Genomic DNA, 20,211 nt, shown 5'->3' on the forward strand with positions numbered 1-20,211 from the left:
TAATACAGAAAATAATAATTGTTGGTGTATTCCTTCTTGCTAAGGCCTACCAGCTCCTCTCTGCTGGAGATGGGGAAGGAGATTGGGAGCCATAGGGACAGATTCAGGAGATAGGAGCCCACAGAGATCTTCCCCAGAAGATGGGTGGAGCAGATCAGAGATGGGACTAAAGGAACTGTCACCACCCACAGCCTTCTCCTGCTCTGCACAGTGAATGCACAGGTGAGATTTAATAGAATTCACATTCTGATTTTCTATGTCTCCTTCAGAAGATAATTTTGGACATATTTTTTCAAGAATGACCAAGCAGAAATGTTGTTTTAAAGGAGCCTTGAGGTTCAAAGGAACCTCAGCAGAACAGGCTGCAGGCAGCAGCCTGGAAAAGACCCCCAGAGCATGGATGTCTGCTTTCCATGGTTTGGTTTTGTCCATTATGCAAACAGCCTTTCTGTGATCTGCATAACACTGTAAGTTGGGTGAATGGACATTTTGTGATCTTTCTCCAGCATGTTCTGGAAGGAAGATAGAGCACAGACACAGGTTCCTAATTAATTCTGTGTTTGCTACAATTGGGGTGCAGCGAGGCAATAAATTTGTATCCCCAACAAGTACTTATGATATTGTATTGCTTATTTATACTTTAGGTGCTTTTGGAAGTGTTGGCCAGCAGCTCTCCATGACTGGCACCCAACAGCAGAACACCAGGGTCAAATTTTGCCTAAGCAGGTGACACAGCAGGTGGATTGCACTCAGTGGCTGCAGACTGCACACATGAGCCAGGTTGGGAAACAGTCATTCTTGGAATTTGGTGTTGAGATTTCCTGAACAGGGGTGGGTCTGTGTCATACTTCATCCTTTCAGGGCTGTGGTGAACAACTGGTGTTTAAATGTTGGATTGAAGGTGCCAAAAGGATGGCCACATAGGCTGAGCATGACTTGTTTCCATCTTGGATTGGTATTAGCTCAGAAATGTTAAAAGAAATGTGCTGAACGAATCTCTCAAAGTGGATTATTTTTAGTTGGGTTATGGGTTATCTTAGGCTCAAACACCAAAATGGTAAACTGGTTTTGAAGGAATTGAATATTTATTTAGAAACAGGCCAAGAACAGATTGCTCTGGAATTTCTAAATACCCTCAGAGTATCTGTGGTTTGAGCTTTGCCGTGCTCCAAATGTAAACTTATTTTTACTCTTCTGTTGCAAAAAATTCCCCTTTGTAAAGCTGTAAAACAAATCTTACAAATGTCATTGCATATACCAGTGTACATTCAATTTGAAGACAAAAATATTTTCAATGAGATGAAGCATACATTTCTCCTTTGTAGACATTTGAAAGGCAGAAAATGCTATGAAGGTAATGACTGAAGGAAGGAAATATCACTTCATTCCATTGAAACCTAAAAATAAATTTGCAGGGATATGCCTACTACTATGAGGAGTACATATGGATTTCTTGCTGACATTAGTCTCCAAATTGAATGTCAGACTCACCAAGAGTGAGGGGAGAGAGAGGGGTGTGCATGGCGGGGAGGCCAGGACACTAAATTTAGTATTGGAAGGGCAAGATGAAACATCATGATTATCATTAGGAAAACCTCTAAACCATATTTGTACTTAGTCTTGGGGCAAATACAAGTGTCACACGTTAACAAAAGGCAAAAATACCACACCATGCTGTTGTGCCCTGAGGGCCCTCTCTGCTTAACAAGATATTGTGGAGTGTGCATGCACTCCAGAAATTTATGATTTCCTTGAAAGGCAGAGATAAGTATTTTCAAGTCTCTCACACACAAAAGAATAAAATGAAGTATTAGTGATGAATGTTGGTAGATGACTGTGTCTGAAAGTCCACCCATAGTTTTTTTCAAGTACATATATAACAACAGATGAGTATGTAATGCACTAAGATTCCATGCTTTATAAACAAAGGAATACATAAATAGCCTACATCTATTTTGGTATTATTTTTAAATTAAGTCAGAGGGTGAGGAAGACACTTGACAGGCACTCAGATTAATGTATTCACCTGGAGGCCACTGGAAAAATTTAAAAACCTCCTAAGTTTGCATCAGAATGGCTAGAAAATGCTAAAAAATGGCTAAAAACATCTGCCAAACTGCCAGAGGGTGCTGGTTGCAAAACCACTTCACCCTGTCATATCTCAGTCTTGAGCTTCTAACAGAAGAACAGTACAAGCTAATAAGTAATTTCTTTTTACTTTAGGTAAAGTAAGCATCTGACATGCCTCAGAAAGTGGCATAAATGTGAGCCTAAAGATGGGGATTGGTTTTCTCATTTTACAGGACACAGATCAGAGGGTGTTCCCCCTGTGTCAGGATCCTGCCTGCCAAGCAAACCCAAACGTGCTGGCCATGCCCTGCCCACAGGGAGTGGAGCAGAGGGGTCCACACTGCCAGGTTGCAGAAATTTGTGGAGGAAAATCAAACCCGTATGAGGCAGAAATAGTCTGTGGGAGTAACTTGATTTGTCACTAAATTTTCAAAGACAACAAAATTTGCAAAGTAACAAAGCTTAAACTAACCTATGAGTAAATTTATATATAAATCTATATACAAATATTCACATATAAACGTCCTGTAAGTAATTTTATGCATTTATTAGAAATTAAATAAGATCTAATTGCAGAAGAATTTTGGGAACTATCTGAAGTTTTTTTTTTGTTATAACTTATAAAATGAAAAAAATATAGAAGAGATGTCTTTGTGGTACTTGAAAATTGACAAGAAAGAAACTGAAAAATCATACTGACAGCACTGAAAAACCTAGAAACATTTATATAATATAAACCACTATTTGAGACTACAAATTCTCGAAGAACCCATGCAAGAGATGGGTTTTTGCATGCACACCACATATGTGAGTGGTTAGAGGGTCAGGATCTAAGAACCAAGTGTTTGGCTTTATTTTTTAATAAATCATGTGAAAAAAAAATATTTGAGGAAATAAATTTGCAGAATACAAGTTCAGGAATGCTAATTACTAAGAGTTCCCTTATGTACTCCAATGTGTTAAAAGATGAATATTCTGTGGTTTATTAAGTTTATGATCAGTCATGTCCAAAGAGAAACAACTATTGTAGAAAGGAAGAGAGGACATCAATACTGAGCCTTTTATTTTGACTCCTTTAGGAGCTAAACCTGTCCTTGAAGGCATCCACAGAGCCCAAAACAAGGCTCGTTCTGGGAGGGGCAGGGCTCCACACCCTGTGTTTATGGCTGTAGGAGGCAGGTTTGGGCTGGAGCATTCTCAGGGGGCAGCTGGCACAGTGGAAAGGCAGAGCAGTGCTTGCATGTCCCCCCTCAAGGGAGCTCCTGAGCTCAGAACCACTCCAAGCCACATTGGAATGGTGCTGGCCACCAGCTCTCATGGAACGGGGTGTGGGTGTGGGTGTGCCAGGCTCTGAGCACTGCCCCCTCAGAGGCTTTTAGCACCTGCTGGGGGTGGGCAGGTGCCACCCAACAACCCAGGCTGTGTCCTCACACTGGGAGTAGCTCTGTGTCTCAAAGGTTCCCCTTGGCCATTCTTCCTCCAGGGACAGACTGCTCCTTTGCCTCTCCTCTTTCAGGGACAGACTGATCCTTTACCTCTCTTCCTTCAAGGACAGACTGCTCCTTTGCCTCTCCTCCTTCAGGGACAGACTTCTCCTTTGCCTCTCCTCCTTCAAGGACAGACTGCTCCTTTGCCTCTCTTCCTTCAAGGACAGACTGCTCCTTTGCCTCTCTTCCTTCAAGGACAGACTTCTCCTTTGCCTCTCTTCCTTCAAGGACAGACTGCTCCTTTGCCTCTCTTCCCTCAAGGGCAGGCCTTTCCTTTGGCAGTGTCTCCTTAGCCCTGTTGGGTATCTGTGAGGCTGCCTTTGCTCAAGCTGCAACAAAGGCCTGTCTCAGACATAAAGGATCATAAAGGAGTGATCCAAGGTCACAGGGACTCTCACAGAAAGGAATGGAAATCCCAATGTTTGAGCCAATATTGAGAAGTGCTTTTCTTCAGTGTCCTCCCTTCTGTAAGTAGTTCAGTGAATTTGAGAGTGAGCATTTGAGAATTTGACTAAGCTCTTATGTGAGTATGTCCTTAGACCCCCTCATTATGTCCTTGCAGTTAGTGCACTGTTTTTAAGCAAGAAATTTGGCTTTCTCTTCCAGAGGTTACACCACATTTTGGAGCATCATTTAAGTCTTCCTGCTCATTGTGGCTAAGCTGAGCAGCAGATAAATGCATAAGCTCATGTCCCAAGCAGTGTCTACTTTATGACCATAATGCTTTTATTACATTTATCCATAATGTTATTCTGTTTGTTTTCCAGTATGTAAAGTGGCAGAGAGAGGCCTTTATCCTACATTTGCCCATATGGGCTGCATAAGCCACACCATGATTTTATTATTCCAGTAATATTGCCAAGTTATAAACAGCCAAACATTTTGGTTATAAACAGCCAAAACATTTTGGGTGTGACCTTTTTCCAGGACATCAGACTTTAGGTGCTTGCTTTTGGTTTCTTTCCCATTATTCATGACAATTCTTTAAATGGTTAATGGTTCAAACCTTGAAAATACAAATCCTGTGTCTGGGGAATGCTGTGATTTTTCTCTGTCTCAGGGTGATAATACAGAGATTTGCATCTAAGATAGGGAAGTTTCACTTCTGATGCCTTTCTGTACCTTCGTGCACGTTCAGGCTGTGTGGTGTCTCCATTGAAGTTATGGAAACAGAGTAACACTTTAAATTAAGGTGATCTGTATAAATATTTTATTATTTATACAGCATTCAATAACGTGCTTCTAAAAAAAAAACTTGGGAGTATGCATTGAAACAGCAGACAAACTATTTGAACAATACTTACATCTTAAAATATTGTTGTAACAGCTTATCACCTTGCTGTGGCAGCATTTTAAGCATTTATTGATGATGCATTTTATAACATGCCTTACAATAAGTTATTAAAGGATGTAGTGGCACCAACTAATCATTTCATAAACATGAATAAACCATTTATACAGGGCACCTTAATTTAAAGTGCTTGTAGGAACTTGCATAAAATGTTTTGAACAGCTGACACGCAGTATTGGTGCTTCACGTAGTGCCAAAGTGGTGTCATGTCCTGGTTTGCAAGAATCTTATGTGGAACTGGAGCTTTATTGCTTCCAGTGATGGAGCTGGGAACTGCACAGTAATTCCAAACACAAAATGTTGTAAATCTCTTCTGAAAGAGTGTACGAGGAAGTGCATAAGCAATATCCAGGAGATTCTGGTGACAAATAATGTAGAAGCATGTTATTGCTCATTCTATGTTTAAGGAAAAAGGGAAGGAAAAAAAATCTATTTGCTTTTAGCAATAATACAACCTGTGTGTAAGAAAATGCTGTTCAGAGGTAGGGTATTTAACTCCATGTCAAGCAATTAAAAAACCCTGCATGATGATCAAAATTCAGTCAGCATATAAATGATCTTTGCATATATCAAAGAGAAAGTATCTATACCATCAAAACAGAACTCTGAGACATGTAGAAGGTGACTGTTAAGGACAAAATTTGTACACTAATACTAAAATAATTCTAGAAATGAGAAAAAAAGATGTCATACCATTAAAAATCACATGAACAACACTGCTGCAATTCTTACCGTTGGCTATGATTTACTGGGAGCATTTAAAGCAATGCTAAAAAAAATAATGAAGTCATACCTTATTCCCCTCCCCCTGCAGATATAGATTTTATTTGACCTATTGCTTTTAAAACAGAATGGCTTAAAAAGCTCTCTTTACATGATAAAACTCAAAGACAAAAGAGAAAATGCAAATCATTTCTATATTACATATATGTTGCTCAATTTGGCAAAATCAAATTAGATCTTTTCATCTCCTTACTGTAGAACAAAAACAGAGCAATATTATGAAATTTTGCAGGGCTTTATTTCTAGGCGTCTTTTGTGTCCAGTCTTTTAAACTCAGGTTTTTCTGCCTTTTTTACTGACAAGCCCACAATTTTCAGAAAAGAAAGCTAGCATTAATTAAGACAGTGCCAGCTGTAATTTTCTTGGGAAGTAAATTTCTGCACAGCTAAAGGTTACAGAGACCTTTTCACTGTCAAAATTTACTACAGCCTGTGAATGTTAATGTTTCTAATGAAGACATGTTCTCTGTCCCTGAACTTAAAAGTACCCTGAGAAGAAGGCAAAGAGAAAAAAAACTCTATTTGACGAATGTATCTGGAGTCTGTGCATTAATGCAGGGTTATGCCTGCTGGTGCATATTGTAATTATAGTGTTTGGATAGCCTTGTTTTCTAAACAAGGAATATTGCTATAAATTGGCAATTTTGCATGAAGAGTAGGCTTGTAGTAGGTGCCTTATGTTACAAATAAGACAGTGGTATAATAAGCATTTAACCCATTAGACTTGGGGATATTCTCAGCTAAGTCTGAAGAGGAGCTGTAATATAGAATGTGGAATGAAAAGGTACTTAGGGTCTTTCTATGAATGCAGCAGAAGAACACATTCATTATCTTCTAATGATCATTGTACTTCTAATGATATTTTTTTCTCCATTTTTAGTGAAATCAGCTGCTTCTAAAAAGAAGTATCTGGCTTTGCTCTTTTTTTTTCTTTGAAACTGATTAAATAGTAAACTATATATAGTTATATAGTTTTTGTTGTTTTGTCAATGAGCATTTTTTCCCTATCCCTACAGCATTTGCTGCCAGCCAGAGTGGCAAATAAAAAGAAAACTCAACATCACAGAAAGGATGATGTTCTTAATTTTTTGTTGCATTGTATTTTATGGGGTACTTTATTTTTCTATTCTTTGTAATTTTTTTCCTAAAGCAGAATGAGAACCTTTAGAAAAAAAAAATCTTGTTGTCTTATGCATGAAGTTCTCAAAACAAAAGTCCCTGTTGTGTGAAATTAATCTTGATTTCCCATGCAGCACCATGGTCAATATGGGTAGGAAAAAAATTAGCCTAATTCATTATTATGTTGGTTAAAAATGGCAAAATCAGAGGAATGCAGGTCTTGCAAAATTTTAGGAATATGATCCTAATGACATGCTCCTAAAATCCATGTTTAATATGGAGCTGTTTTTAAAATGGGGCATTAGATTGCAAACTGAGTGATTTTTCTGCATCAGAATGCTCAGGTATCTTTCTTTTCTCTTCCTTGCCCTTCCCCCTCCCAATTTCCAAGACTTTGGAGCTGAGGTTTTCAACACACTGAGCTTTATGGTCAGAAATGAGCCAGCCTCTAATATTTCTTGGGAGAAGTAGTGAGTATCACAAGATTGCAAGTGGCTATAGCAATTGCATCTGAGGAGCAGTGGGATGTCAGATGTGTTTGTGTCAGGCTCTGCATCAGGGCCAGAGCCCCCAAGTCACTGGAGGAGTGGTTTTGCCATGATTTATACATCAGCTGCATTGATGAGGGCTGGCTTCTCGTTCTGCCCATCAGCATTAGGGACTAGGATGGAGCACTGGGACAAAACTGTGGGAAATCAACGTCTTTGTAAATATCTATATGGACACCAGGATAATCTATTAAAAGCCATGACTATCCTATACCAATGGAGATATCAGATCTCATTACACATCCAATCCCTTTTTGCAACATGCAAATTGGACTTCATTTTGACTCCCTCCCAGTCCAAAAGATGCATGTTACTGCTGAGCACCCCTTCAAGATACCTCAAATGCATATTATTTCATGTCTTCATCAGTTTAATGTGCTACATGGTCAGGAGTTCAGAACAATTATTTAAGATCGGTTGGCTAATAAGTCAATATATGAGATACTGTAATTCCAGACAGACACCTGGTATGGCATCATTAACAGTCTTGGAGCACTGCACAATGAGATAAAAATGATGCAATACTGGCAGACTGTAGGCAACAGTCATCAGCAAGGTATATTGGGCAAATCATCTTTTTTTTTGTGGTAGTGGCATGGTTCAGCATCTTAAAAAGCCATGCTTATGCACACATAGGCTGTAGTGGAAAGGATTCTCCCAGGGCATCTGAGCTTTTATTTATAGATTGCACATGGATTTGCACAGATTTTTGTTACACTTAGACAAATCACCAGAGATGACATTATTTCCTTTTAAAATCAGTTTTTTTCACCTTAATTTAAACCTGTTCCTAATTTACTTGATCTGAGCCCAAATAGTCCTTGTTGAAGTGAAATAAGTACATCACCCATTTCCTACTTGAATTGGTTTCAGATCTGACCTTTAGTTAAACCAGTGTAACTTGGTATGAAGACATGAGCCTTAAGCCTTGGAGAAAGCCTGGGAGGTAGCTTTAAATTCCTTTTGTAAGCAAATACAGATAAGCAAAATACATAAGTGATCTGCCAAATGGAAATCATGTTTGGAAACATGATCTGGAGCAAGTGTCACAGAAAATGTTACTGAGGTAACCAATCCCTCTCCCTGTACATGCTTGAGCAGCTATCCAGTGTCCTTTAGACTATTAGGACTTGACAGAGATTATGGAGGAAGGTATACAAGGAATCAGAAAAAGTCTTCCTAAAATTTGATAACAAACTAGACCATCTGAACTGCTAAAAGTTATTTAATTGTTCTGTGTTTTACTATGAAATACAGGAAAATTAATAGCCTTTGTATTCCTTCTCAGGTAAAAAGCCTGCAATGTCATTGACTTCTGTCCTCATCAATTATTTCTGCTGATATGTTATTTTAAAAAAAATTTAAAATTCTGGCCTACTATAGTAAGGAAATATGCCCCAGTCCTTTATTGGTTGAGTTTTTCTCTTAGTAAGCAAAGAGAAATGCAGTATTGGGGTAGGGTTAGAGAAAGACAGGGATCTGAACATATATACAGTTGAACTATTCCAGTCCCTTTTTCTTTTTCTCTCTGTCTCTGATACTTCTAAAATATCAGGGAGAGGGACAAAATACTCGAATTCATTTTAGTATATCAGGGACACCATCATTTTCAGAGCAGAAAATCTGTTAGAAGAAAATCTCCTGCTGTGTTTTCTCTTAGATGTCCTCAAAAATAAAGATGGGAAATCAAGAGAAATGAAAAAAGAAAATAGGAGCCATCTATCCTGGTTTATTTTCTATGGCTTTGTCTTATCACCTAAATTTCCAAATGGTACAAATACCTGTTTTTTAAAAAAAAGAACACTAGAAAATCCTTGTTTCTTGAAGGGAGAGGGGAGTAATCTTTGGCAAGTGGGTTAAATATAGGTGAGAAAACTATTTAGCTCAAGGCCAACTGAATGAGCACTATTTTTTAAAAATATGAACTAGTATAGAAGATTGGTGGAAAAACCAATTTGGCTGAGCATATGGAACAGGCACTGTGGAGAAGGCAGTGGAAGGTACCATGGTCAATGCTATAAAGCCTAAAACTCACGACTAAATCTCTAAAAAAAAAAATCAGATCACAGTCCAAAATCTTGACATAAATTGAACCTGAGTCTACATTTTTGAGTAATTTTTTTTTTGGTTCCTATGTAATTCATCCCTTCAGCTCCTGAATCCTTTTCTTTGTTGCCATATATGTAGTGATGGACAGCAGCATGCTGAGAAGTAAAATTTCTATCATGTAGTTCCTGAAAAAACAGTGCAAATAATTCCACTGCAGTTCTAGCCCTGAAAGAATGCAATGATATATATATATATATATGTATTCTGTATTTCTTGCATAGCTGAATTCAGTAGGCACAGCAGTAGTGGCAGGGTGCTCAACAAGCCAGTTTAATCAGGGGCCATCACCCACTTCATCAAAGGACAGCACACAGGGATGTGCTGGCTTCTGTGACAACTTTACACAAAGACTCCCAGAGCAGTGAGAGCAGAAGGCTGGGCTGGAAGGCACTAGAAGAGATATGAACACATACAAGGCTTCTGTCCATCCAGAACACAAACTTGGTGGGCTGAATGACTACATTTTTTCCCAAGAAAAATAATACCATCTGAAAATACTAGAAATCTTGCTAAAAAGAAAAAAAAAATAGGAAAAAAGCATAATAATTCCCTTAGTGGTCTTCATTAGTTTGGCACTTAGAGAGGGAGGTAGATCACAAAGCATTGACTGCAACTAGGAGATGAGGACATGATTCACAAATATGAATGTGGGCAGTGCACAATCCCTTGTGACTCAGAATGAGTATTTTACATGTGATTCATAAGGAAAAATAATTGTTTTATCAGATGCATTCCTTACTTATGGCTGAGGTTAATATTCACCTTATTTAAAATTGAAATTCAACTACTGTATCAGCACAGTGATTTCTTCCAACACAGACACTAAAGAAAAGAAAGAAATTGCTTTATTCACAAACATGACACAGTTCTCTCCTCCACACAAGCTCATTGATTGGTGATCTGCAAAGGAGCCTGATGTGCTTTTTGCAAGGCTGCTGGTGTACATTGTTTATTAGAAAAGAGTTTTTGAGTTACACGAATAGAATCTGGACATAATGTCCATACAGGTTTGTGAATTCTTGGGTCTGAGGAAGTAACAAAAATAGCAGGGGGTTGGTGGTGCATGAGGAGTGACAGACTGCCAGAGTTCAAATGGGGCCAGACTGGGGAGCTGGCATCCCACCTCATGGACCATTCCATCTCAAGAGATGGATCAGCCATAAAATCCCCCTAACAGTCTACAATATGGTACCTCTTGTTCATTTGGATTTTTTTTTCTGAGTCACTGAGGTATTTTTAGGGAATGCTAGTGCTCAGGAACTTACCTTCAGCAGAAGAACAAATACTAAAGAGATTCACATTTAAATGTTCCCTGGTCATATTACAGAAGTGTTCAGCAGAGATTAGGGAGGTTTCCATTAAAATGTTTCTGGGCTCTTTTGCCTATCAGAATGGTTGTACAGAAATGTAATTTTCCTTAAGTGATCACTCTTCTCTAAAACATCCTGAAGCTCCTTTTCATAATATGGACACCTGCTTCTCAGGAAATGTATTTAAGTTCAGTGAAACCCTATCTCCCAGCATTGAGTGTTTAATCCAAATTCTCTGGTGTGAGCAACCTGCAGTGTAAAACTCAGTGTGTATGAAGAACAGGTGATGGGAAGGAGAGGATTGTGTTTCTGAGCACCCAGAAAGGCAGAAGGCAGGCACCTGTGTCTGCACATGCAGGAGAGTTGTGCTTTCCTGAGATTCCCAGGAGCTCCTTTGGTGTGAGGGAACCCACCCACTGCAGCAGTGTGCATGGTGGCACAGGGTTTGGCAGCTTTCTTCTTGTACTTCCCCCAGGGGATTTTAATATTTTCTATTGCTACTGATATCTAGCATCTTTTAAGTTAATGTCACTTGTAGAAAAGCAACTCTTTGCTTGCATTTTTTACAAATTATTCAGCTTTTTAATGGTTTCAATGAGGTTTAGTGTGGAAATGTTGCTTAGTGCTATATCTTGGTTATGGCTATTAGGAAATGGTTTTTAGTAGTCCAGCTTTTAAATGCACTATAGCTTTATTCTTTCTTTGATTTTGTAAAGAATCTATTGTCATTCCACTCTTGTATTTATTTAGTTAATTGCATCACTCAATGTTTCCACAATTAGCTCAGTGTTTAGCTAAAAAATATTGGAAATTTAGTAACAAGAGCATGGATCCTCTCTTAACATTGGTGGTTCTGTTTTGTGGTCCCTTTTTGAGCACAAAACTTGGAAAATCCCTGAATGTCAGTAACAGCAGCCATTGCCTAGTAGAATTCCAATTCCCAGCTTGGAATTTCAAATTACATGATAAGACTGAAAGCTAAATACAATGAAAACAGAGAAAAAAATTGAGAAAATTTTTGATTATGCCTGGATAATAAATGGAGTTGCTGGCACAAAAACACGTTATATTTACTGATGAACCAAGCTCTAGTACCAATAGCAGAATTGAATCAAAGAATGAGAGCTTTGGGAAGGCTTGAGGATAATTTTAGGGAAAATGAATTATAAGTGAACTTAGAATTAGCCTCTGCACCAACAGGATAATCTAGAAGTGACCTTAGCAGTCAGTGTTGAAAGTCAAAAGGGTGCATCTGAGTACAACAGTTGTCCAGAATTCTTTCTGGAAAGGGTGTCAGCTGCTGGGACAACCTTGATGTTTGCAGAGTTGTTGTAATTTAGATTTAATCAGAGAGGATTGAAGTCTGCTCACAGAGGAAATGATGAATTTCCAGCTCTATGGATTTCCACCCTCTAATTGTGATAGTTTTTGTCATTTGAGTCTCACTGCAGCATAAAGATATTGAATACTGTATGAATTTCCATTACTCAAATCTTCAGAATAAAGTAAGAGTTGGAAAGAAATGCCTGGGAGAAATTAACCTCCATCTTTTCTACAGAAGAGCTGGAGGCATCAAACAAGGCTAGAGACAGGTAAATGAGTAGCAGAACAGTGTAGTAGCATCAATATTTAGTTAAACTGTGGAATTCTTTGTGAGAGGATGCCATGGGTGCTAAAAGTTTATTTGGGCTTAAAGCAAGGCTTGAAAGACAAAGAGGAAAAATCTATTGGGGATTACAAATAACATCACCACAACTGCCTTACAAAGTCCTCTAAGCAGAAAATAGTTGGAGGTTTGAAGAATTAATAAGAAAATGTCATATACATTTGTCCAGCTCTTAAACTTTTTTAGGCATCTGTCTGAATACTGGAAATACTGAGTAGTAGAAAGCAGATACCAAGAGAGAATAACATTGGATCTGGCTCAGGGAGTTCTCATGAACACACTGCTGATAGTGATCTCTTCAAATAAAAACAGCAATTTAAAAAGTTCTACTCCTTTGTCAGGCAGAGCATGTATCCACCCAGCTGGGCTGATCTCCTGCATGCAGCCCATGCATCTTCTCCCTTAGCTGCACTACTGGATTTCAGCTCACATGGCTCTAGAAGAAGGCAGTATGAAAAAGTGCTGCCCTTACAGAGATCTGTGTCCTCAGGGGGACACAGCAAGGGGGGACTGGCCTCAACTCACCATCCTTTTGTTCCTTACTGGACCCAGCCCAGGGGGGTCAGGAACTTCATCCTCTTTCAGAAGCCACTGTGGTGTTTACAGTCACCAGCTAGAAGGCCCCAGATCAGCTGCCATGGGGCCATCAAGAGGGGAAATAATCTGAGGAGTAATGCAAGGAATGGTCCAAGGCCTGGGAAACATCCTGGCAAAGTCCTACAACCATCATCTACCCCTAACAATGCACATCTTTAACAAAATGTGTTCTTTTGTTTTTCTTTATTGAGACATCTAAAGGGGTGTTCTGGCTCAGAAGCCACAGATTAAATTTCAGAGGAAAAAGGACATCTGCCTGTCCTCTCTGGACCAGTCCCAAGGTTTTTCTGTTTTATCACTGGGAAAAGCATTTTAGAAATGCCAGTACTGAGTGAGGGCGAGGGAGTTGCATTCATTTCTGCGTATTATTTATTGGATTTTTGAAAACAGACCTGAGAAAAATATTTATTTCAGGTATTTACTGCAAATTATATTGTTAGTGTTCTAGAACAAATGGTCAGTTGATAGTTATTTTGCTGGCAAAAATAAAAAGCCTGGACCCCACACCTGTTTAGCTGTAACTGACAAACAAAACAATCATTCAAGTGGAGTGAAAACAAACCAAATGTCCTTGAATTTTCAAAGAAAATATAACTCCTCCATGTAGCCCTAGGACAACATAGTCTGTTTGTTGGGAAGCATACTTAGCAGAGAGCTACAAATCTCTTTGCTGTGAGGCTGAATGATTGTCATACATTTTGCTCTCTTTGTCTCAGTTGATAGTGTCTATAATACTATTCAGAGATAGAAAATTTGTGCCTGTCACTGTACCTGTCAGAAAGGAGCAATACCCTCTGGCAGCAGCAGTCAACTTTATGGAGTTTTATTAGTCTAATGAATGAAAGCCCAGTAGCATGCCCTGTAACACTTCTAAAGTTTGGATTTTAAAAGGAATCATTATTAACAGTGAAAAGCAACTAGCAGCTTGTTTTATGTATACTTTCTTAAAAGCTCCACAAATTTTTAAAGAAGAGATTAATCTACAGTAATTTGTCATCAGGCTCTGAGTGACTGTAATATAATCCATACAATTGCAGGAGGTTCTGCAGGAAATTTGTAAACATAATGCAATCATGTGTTTGCATTTGTGACTCCAGAGTCGCTGGTAGCAGCTGTATAAACTTCTGCTGCTGCACAGAGGAGAGACTTGGTGTGACCACAGCTGTGCATTGTTAATTGCACGGGCTGCTTTCCTTGGCCACCATCTATGCTAATGACAGGGCTCTGCAGTTGCTGTCCCTCTGTCTCTCTTTCTCTGATTCTTTTCTTCCTCTTAACTTTTGCTCCCAAAAGGTCGATAACATCTTATAAAAGGCCCTGATTACCTTGCAGCATATCCTTTTTGAGCTCTAAGCACAAACACATTCAATAAACTGTGCAGGAAATGTTTCTCATTTACTACTTCCAGTAAAATGAAAACGAAATAGCAAAGACTGCTCTACATCTTTTCAAGGTCTTGAGATAATTAGTTTAATAAAAATTCACTTTTATAAGGCATGATCCAAGTGTGTTGCTATCTGAGGGAAACTCCTGCTGACTGCTGTGATTCGGGCCCAATGGCTTTCCTATGTTTTCCCCATTGTTTTATACAATGTTAATTTTTCAGCTCACACAAGCTTATTTGCCAAAGAGGAAACAGAACATTTTCTATCTTACAGTGGTGGGAGATTGCTGGAAAGAATACATTCAGGTAGTCAGATTGTTCTTTATTTGGTTCAGTCCATCTTGAACATTCTGCAGCATTTACCATTATCACTCTTTTCTACAGGGCCAGCAGCACTCGTGATGCTCCAGCATCCCATCCTGCAGCAGTAGGACAGCTTCCCTGGAAATGGAGATGTGCTCCAGGAAGCTGATGAATCAATTGATGGGTCACTCAGGAAATAAACATGCGGGGCCACATGCTGTGATCTGTGCAGCTGAGATGTCAACAGAAGTTCACAAACACTTCTATGGGATGGATTCAGCCTGGTTCACCCTGAATGTACATTATAGTCATTAAGAAACCGAGGCTAATAAATTCCTTTACAGCTGAGTGTAACACTATACATGCATATTAGCATATTTAAAACATAATAATACTGTGCTTCTTTTGTGCCAGCACAGTTTCATCTGTTTGGCTATTTCTGTCCCTGCAAAGAATATGCATTTATAGCTCTTCTCTGCCTACTGATTGTCCAGAAACATTGAGCTGAACCTAAGTTTCCATAACCTGAAGTATGAGAATAGTCATCATAAACTTCATATATAAGCAGCAGTAATGGATGCCAGTTAGCACATTATTTTAATCAAGAATGAAAATATTACTTCCTAATTCTAGAAGAATATTTCTTCTCACGTTGTTCAATCCCATAAATTCAATTTATTCTCTCTAACAACACATCTCATGTTTAGTTACAACAACGAGTATTCTCTCCCACATTAAGAAAATACTAATCAGCTTATGTATTTTCTTGGTGGACCACTCAGAGTGTGTCTTATCCTCTCTTTTCTTCCTCATGATGTAATTTAGATGAGATATGTTATAATACTGGACATCTCACTGTCCCTGTTATGGCACATTGAGATGAGCCTGTTGTTGGTTTAGTAAACTGGCATCTACTGGAAAAAAATATCAAGGCATCAATGTCTACAGGTTGTGTGAGAATTTTACATACCAAGTAACTACATTGCAAAATTTCTCTCTGTCCCAACCCTCTACAAATTTTCAGTACCTTGCTAAGTATTCTTTTCTCTCATTCCTGCTGCTAGATGAGAGGACATTGACTTGCAGAATCCTCTCAACCTATTTTATTGTTGTTTGGAGTTTGCTTTTTTTTTTCTTTACTGAGAGGCCACAATTCTGATTGAATACTGGTGGCTTCTACAATCTCTGCATGCATGCATGTGTCATAATTTACCTTACTATAGATATATATCTCTAAGAAATATGTATTCTCCTCCCTTTTGTCTCAATACTTTTTTTGCTTCTACCTTATTTTCCTTGCCTTCTTTTTAGACCACTCAGTCCATTATAAAGAAAAATGTTAATACTTTAAAGATACTGTCTCATAAGCTATTGCAATTCCTGCCTTTTCTTGAGAGGAATGAGCTTACTATGGCAAAAAAAGGGAAAGGTTACAGATTGCCATATTTACCCTTCTGCCAGAGTCTTACCCAGATTGTGCATGGTGACTAATGTTAGGCCTTAAATATTGGTGAAAATGTCTATATCCCAGCTCATAGTCTAATCATAGAATTTATCCCTTCTAGGAGGTCTTGTTCTGGGAGATCTGAAATTTCTACTTTTATGAAAACTGTAATTTTTCTATATTTTGAGCAGCAATATGTCATTACTGAGCTGACCCATAGACCTTGTATATTAGTAACCTTACTGGAGGATTGCTGAATGCATAAGGGAAGAGATCAACTATTCTTAATGAAAACAGTGTCTGTACAATGGCTAAAGAAATGAGAGGGTGGAAGTGATCAAGGATGTGTTTGAAAGAAATTACAGCTGAACTGAGGAGAATTTATTTGCCTGAGTTTTCTTCCTCTTGAAGAGGAAGGCCATGGAGTAGTGAGTTTTTGGAGATTCTTTCTATTGCTTTCTGTGTAGATTTCATGTTGTCTTACAGCTGTGGCTTAGGTTCCCAAAAACCAACACCAGCCCTTTTCAGAAACTAAGAATAATTCAGAAAGAATGCAAATATAGCCAATACACATATTGAGCTGAGAGCACACGATGCAAAAAGCCCACAGAAGAAAATAAATAGATGGCCCAAGACACTCTTCCTGCTTGGTCAAAGCTTGCCTGTTCTGCTCACAGGCAGGGCCAAATAGTGCTGCTTCTCCATCCTGCAGCTCTCCCTGTCATATTCTTTAAGCTTTATAAATTTGGCTCTTTTTTTCCTTGTTTTTTTAAGAAAGTTTTCATCAAATCTTGTTTCTGTGCTTCATATCAGCAGACACCATATTTTGCTTTCTATTCTTGCTAGAATTCTCACCCATTTCTTTATTACTGTCATCTGAGCTACCTTGTTACCCTCCCTTAACTCTCTTTTCCACTGCCCCATTTTTGAAACCCATCCAAAAAATTCCTGACCACAGTCTGAACATTTTTTCCCCATGTATTGGATGGAGCTTTCCTCATTTCTTACCCTATCAGGGTAGGATTTTCATCTTATCAGGCCCCAAATTCAAAGTTCTCATTGCTCTGAGAGTTTTCTCAGGATGCATCTTGGCTCAGCTGTTTTGCTTACAAAAACCTGACATCATTGTGATAATAGGTAATTTGGTTATAGTGAATTTTATTAATCAGAATTTGTTTATTTTTTAAATATTTGGGTGGAGTTCTTGTCTGCAGTATTTTCTTTTTAGAGAAATGAAACTTGTTTTCTTTGTGTATTCAAAGATTTTTTAAAAATGTATTTCAATTTAAGTGATGTTGTCTCCTATTGCACTTTTGGAGTGATATTTTCAGTTTAGAGCATAATGTCTGGTGAAACAAGAGCTGTTCCTCCTGATTGTTGGACAGTCAAAAGGCAGGGATGGGAGAATTCACTGTGCTGGCACAGGAGAATTTCTTCTTCTGACTTCTTCTGAGAAATCCTGGACCTGAAGAGAATTACTGTGGAGCCAAAGGTGAGATGATAAATTTGCCTATTTTTACCTACATGCAAACTGTACAGGTCAGTACCTGCTTGAGGTACCACTTCAATGCACTGGGAAACTTTTTGTATTTGCATACAGTTTTGTGTAGAATACAGTTGCCTGTGTACATCACTTGTGTTTCATATCTCCTCTCTGTCAAGATAACAAACTTGAATCTGATTACACAGAAAAGTAGCTTAACTTTTCAAATGCACAATGATGCTCTTTATTAACCATCCCTTAAATCTCCAGAGTAGTCCTTTTTGGCACTCCATGCTAATTTTGGTTATTCTGTGTGGTCTTTGGGCCACTGTTTTCAATTCAGTTGCATGTATGGTGAGAAAGGTTTTATGTGGATATCCCAACCCTGGCAGATCAAGACTGGGCTGAATAAGGCCTGGTCTAGTGGGAGGTAGGGGGTTGGGACTAGATGAACTTTGACATCCATTCTAAGCCTTTAGCATTGCATGATACTGTGATCTTCTCTAAATCCTGTAATCCTCTGCCTGGACAGAGCTGGTGGCCATTGTGACAGAGAGCTCCATCCTTACCTTTGCTGTGACTGCAGGCAGCTCCATCCTCTGATCTTGACTTTTGGTCCTATTAAGCCAGGCAGAACAGGGTTATGACCCCTCCTGAGAGAGCCATGGCCATGGTTCTGTTGCACTTTTGGAGATGGGGACAGGATGCAAAGTGAAGTCCTGTTGAGTGGCAGACTCTTTCCTTGCTGTGGTGAAGGTATTGATGGAAGCCCCTTGCCACCCCTGCCTCTGCTCCACACTGCTGTCAATCGATTGGGCTTTTTAGCAGGGAGCCCTCCTCCACAGTCACACAGCAGGCTCCTAGATGAGCTTTGATGTCAGGTAATCATTGCTGTATATGGTAATAAATGATGTGTTTACCTAACAGAATTCCCTTGGCCTTTGATATACTCAGACATGTTATCAAAGTGGTGCAATGACATCTTGTACAATGAAACAATAGGAAAGTGCAGAACTGTACAAACCCAGCAAGCTGAGCCCAAATGTATGTTGCTGTGCAATTATGTTATTTGCCCTTAGGGCAAGAAACACAGCTGAAGGAAGTTAATATCAATATCCTTATGAAGTCCTCAAGGAGTATTTCTGTGATGGACATGGCACTTATTTGAGAAATCACTGCAAATCACTGTCCTTGCACCTCTTATTATGGATAAGGGTTGGAATGCTAGTTCCACTTAAATTTTGGGAATAAATTTCATTAAGTTGTTTAATATCATTTGTCTCAAGTTCCTTAACACACAAAATGTCTCAAGATGCTGATGTATTTTTCCCTTACAGACTTCCTTTTCCATATGGCTTTACAACTCTTTCATATGGTTTTCCAAAATTCTTTTTTTCCTTTCTCTTTTTTTTTTCTGCCATGGCCTTGCACTAATCTAGGAGGACAACTTTAGAGGCCACCCATGTCACCTGCCTAGATGAAAATAGTGTGTGTTTTGTCTTGTTTCTCACCTTTTCTAAAGCTTTGGAAGATGTAGTCCTTTTTGTTCACCCAGGCATGACATTAATACTGGGAAATAGTACATGTGCTACTATAAGCAGTATGTATTCAAGGTGAATTTCCTACAGGCATAATGATGCTATTTTACACCAAAAATGATATTTTTACAGCATGAAGGTATTACATCCCCCCTCAGTCATCTGCTGATCCCTGTTCCCTGGCTGAGCCAGGACTTTGACTCATCCCCTGAGTTAAGGGCTCTGTTCCAGAGGGTGGCATACTCAGGTTTTGATCTGATTGCAAGAGCCCAATGTGGTTGTCAGGCAGTTGTTAGAGACCTTGTTTGACTCCTTCACCTGAAGCTTAATGGGCTTTATTGTGCTTTCTGTGCATTGCTTAGCAGTCTTTGGGCCCCTGCTGTCCTCGAGGCACTCAGTGATGTACCAATGTCCTTCCTGATTATGTTTTACAGAATTCAAACCAATCAAATGTTCTTCACTAAGATTTTGCTCTTACAGCAGCCATGTTATCATGGCTTTTCACAGACACAATAAGAGTAGATGCAGCTTCCTGCTAACTCCAAACCCTGAGTTTGTGTACACAAGGAGTAACAGAGGAGGGAAGTAATGAGAACTTTATGACGCTTCTGGTCCTTTAGGGCTTATGTCCAGGAATCAGGAAATAGGACACAGTTGAAAGGCAGATTCCTGAACTCCTACTCAAAGTTTTGGGTAAGGCAGGCTAATTTTATCAATTGTGATGACCCACTGAAGGGTCTACATTATCCCCACAATAAAGTACCTCAATCCATAACAGCTTCCAAAGTTTCCCTTGTGTACACAAACACCAAACAGTCAAATTTTCTTAGTTATTAACCATGTGTTGTATGAATTGCCTCTTTAGCACTCTCTCTAAGCCATGGTGAAAGGTTGCTTTGTGTCCAAAACCTCTTTTTTTGTCTAACAAGGCTACATACTGAGCCAGCTGTCTGTCTCCTGCTTTCTTTTTTATTCTCTCCGTGTTTCCACAAACCTTGGGTTTTGAAAGAACTTTTTGGC

The 20,211-nt window shown here is 39.0% G+C and overlaps 2 long non-coding RNA genes across 3 annotated transcripts in view; both read left to right on the forward strand.

Moving 5' to 3' along the window:
- LOC143695134 (uncharacterized) overlaps positions 1-14,970 on the forward strand; it is a 45,176-nt gene extending 30,206 nt beyond the window's left edge. The window contains exons 3-5 of the long non-coding RNA XR_013184075.1: positions 45-222; positions 645-780; positions 14,808-14,970. This is a non-coding gene — a long non-coding RNA (uncharacterized LOC143695134). The remainder of the gene's footprint in view (positions 1-44; positions 223-644; positions 781-14,807) is intronic.
- Positions 14,971-17,454: 2,484 nt separating this feature from the next.
- Positions 17,455-20,211, forward strand: part of LOC143695092 (uncharacterized) — a 54,768-nt gene continuing 52,011 nt past the window's right edge. For both annotated transcript variants that reach the window (XR_013184005.1, XR_013184006.1), the window contains exon 1: positions 17,455-17,662. This is a non-coding gene — a long non-coding RNA (uncharacterized LOC143695092). The remainder of the gene's footprint in view (positions 17,663-20,211) is intronic.

Source organism: Agelaius phoeniceus, chromosome 12 (genome assembly GCF_051311805.1).
Source record: "Agelaius phoeniceus isolate bAgePho1 chromosome 12, bAgePho1.hap1, whole genome shotgun sequence".
Lineage (NCBI taxonomy): Eukaryota > Metazoa > Chordata > Aves > Passeriformes > Icteridae > Agelaius > Agelaius phoeniceus.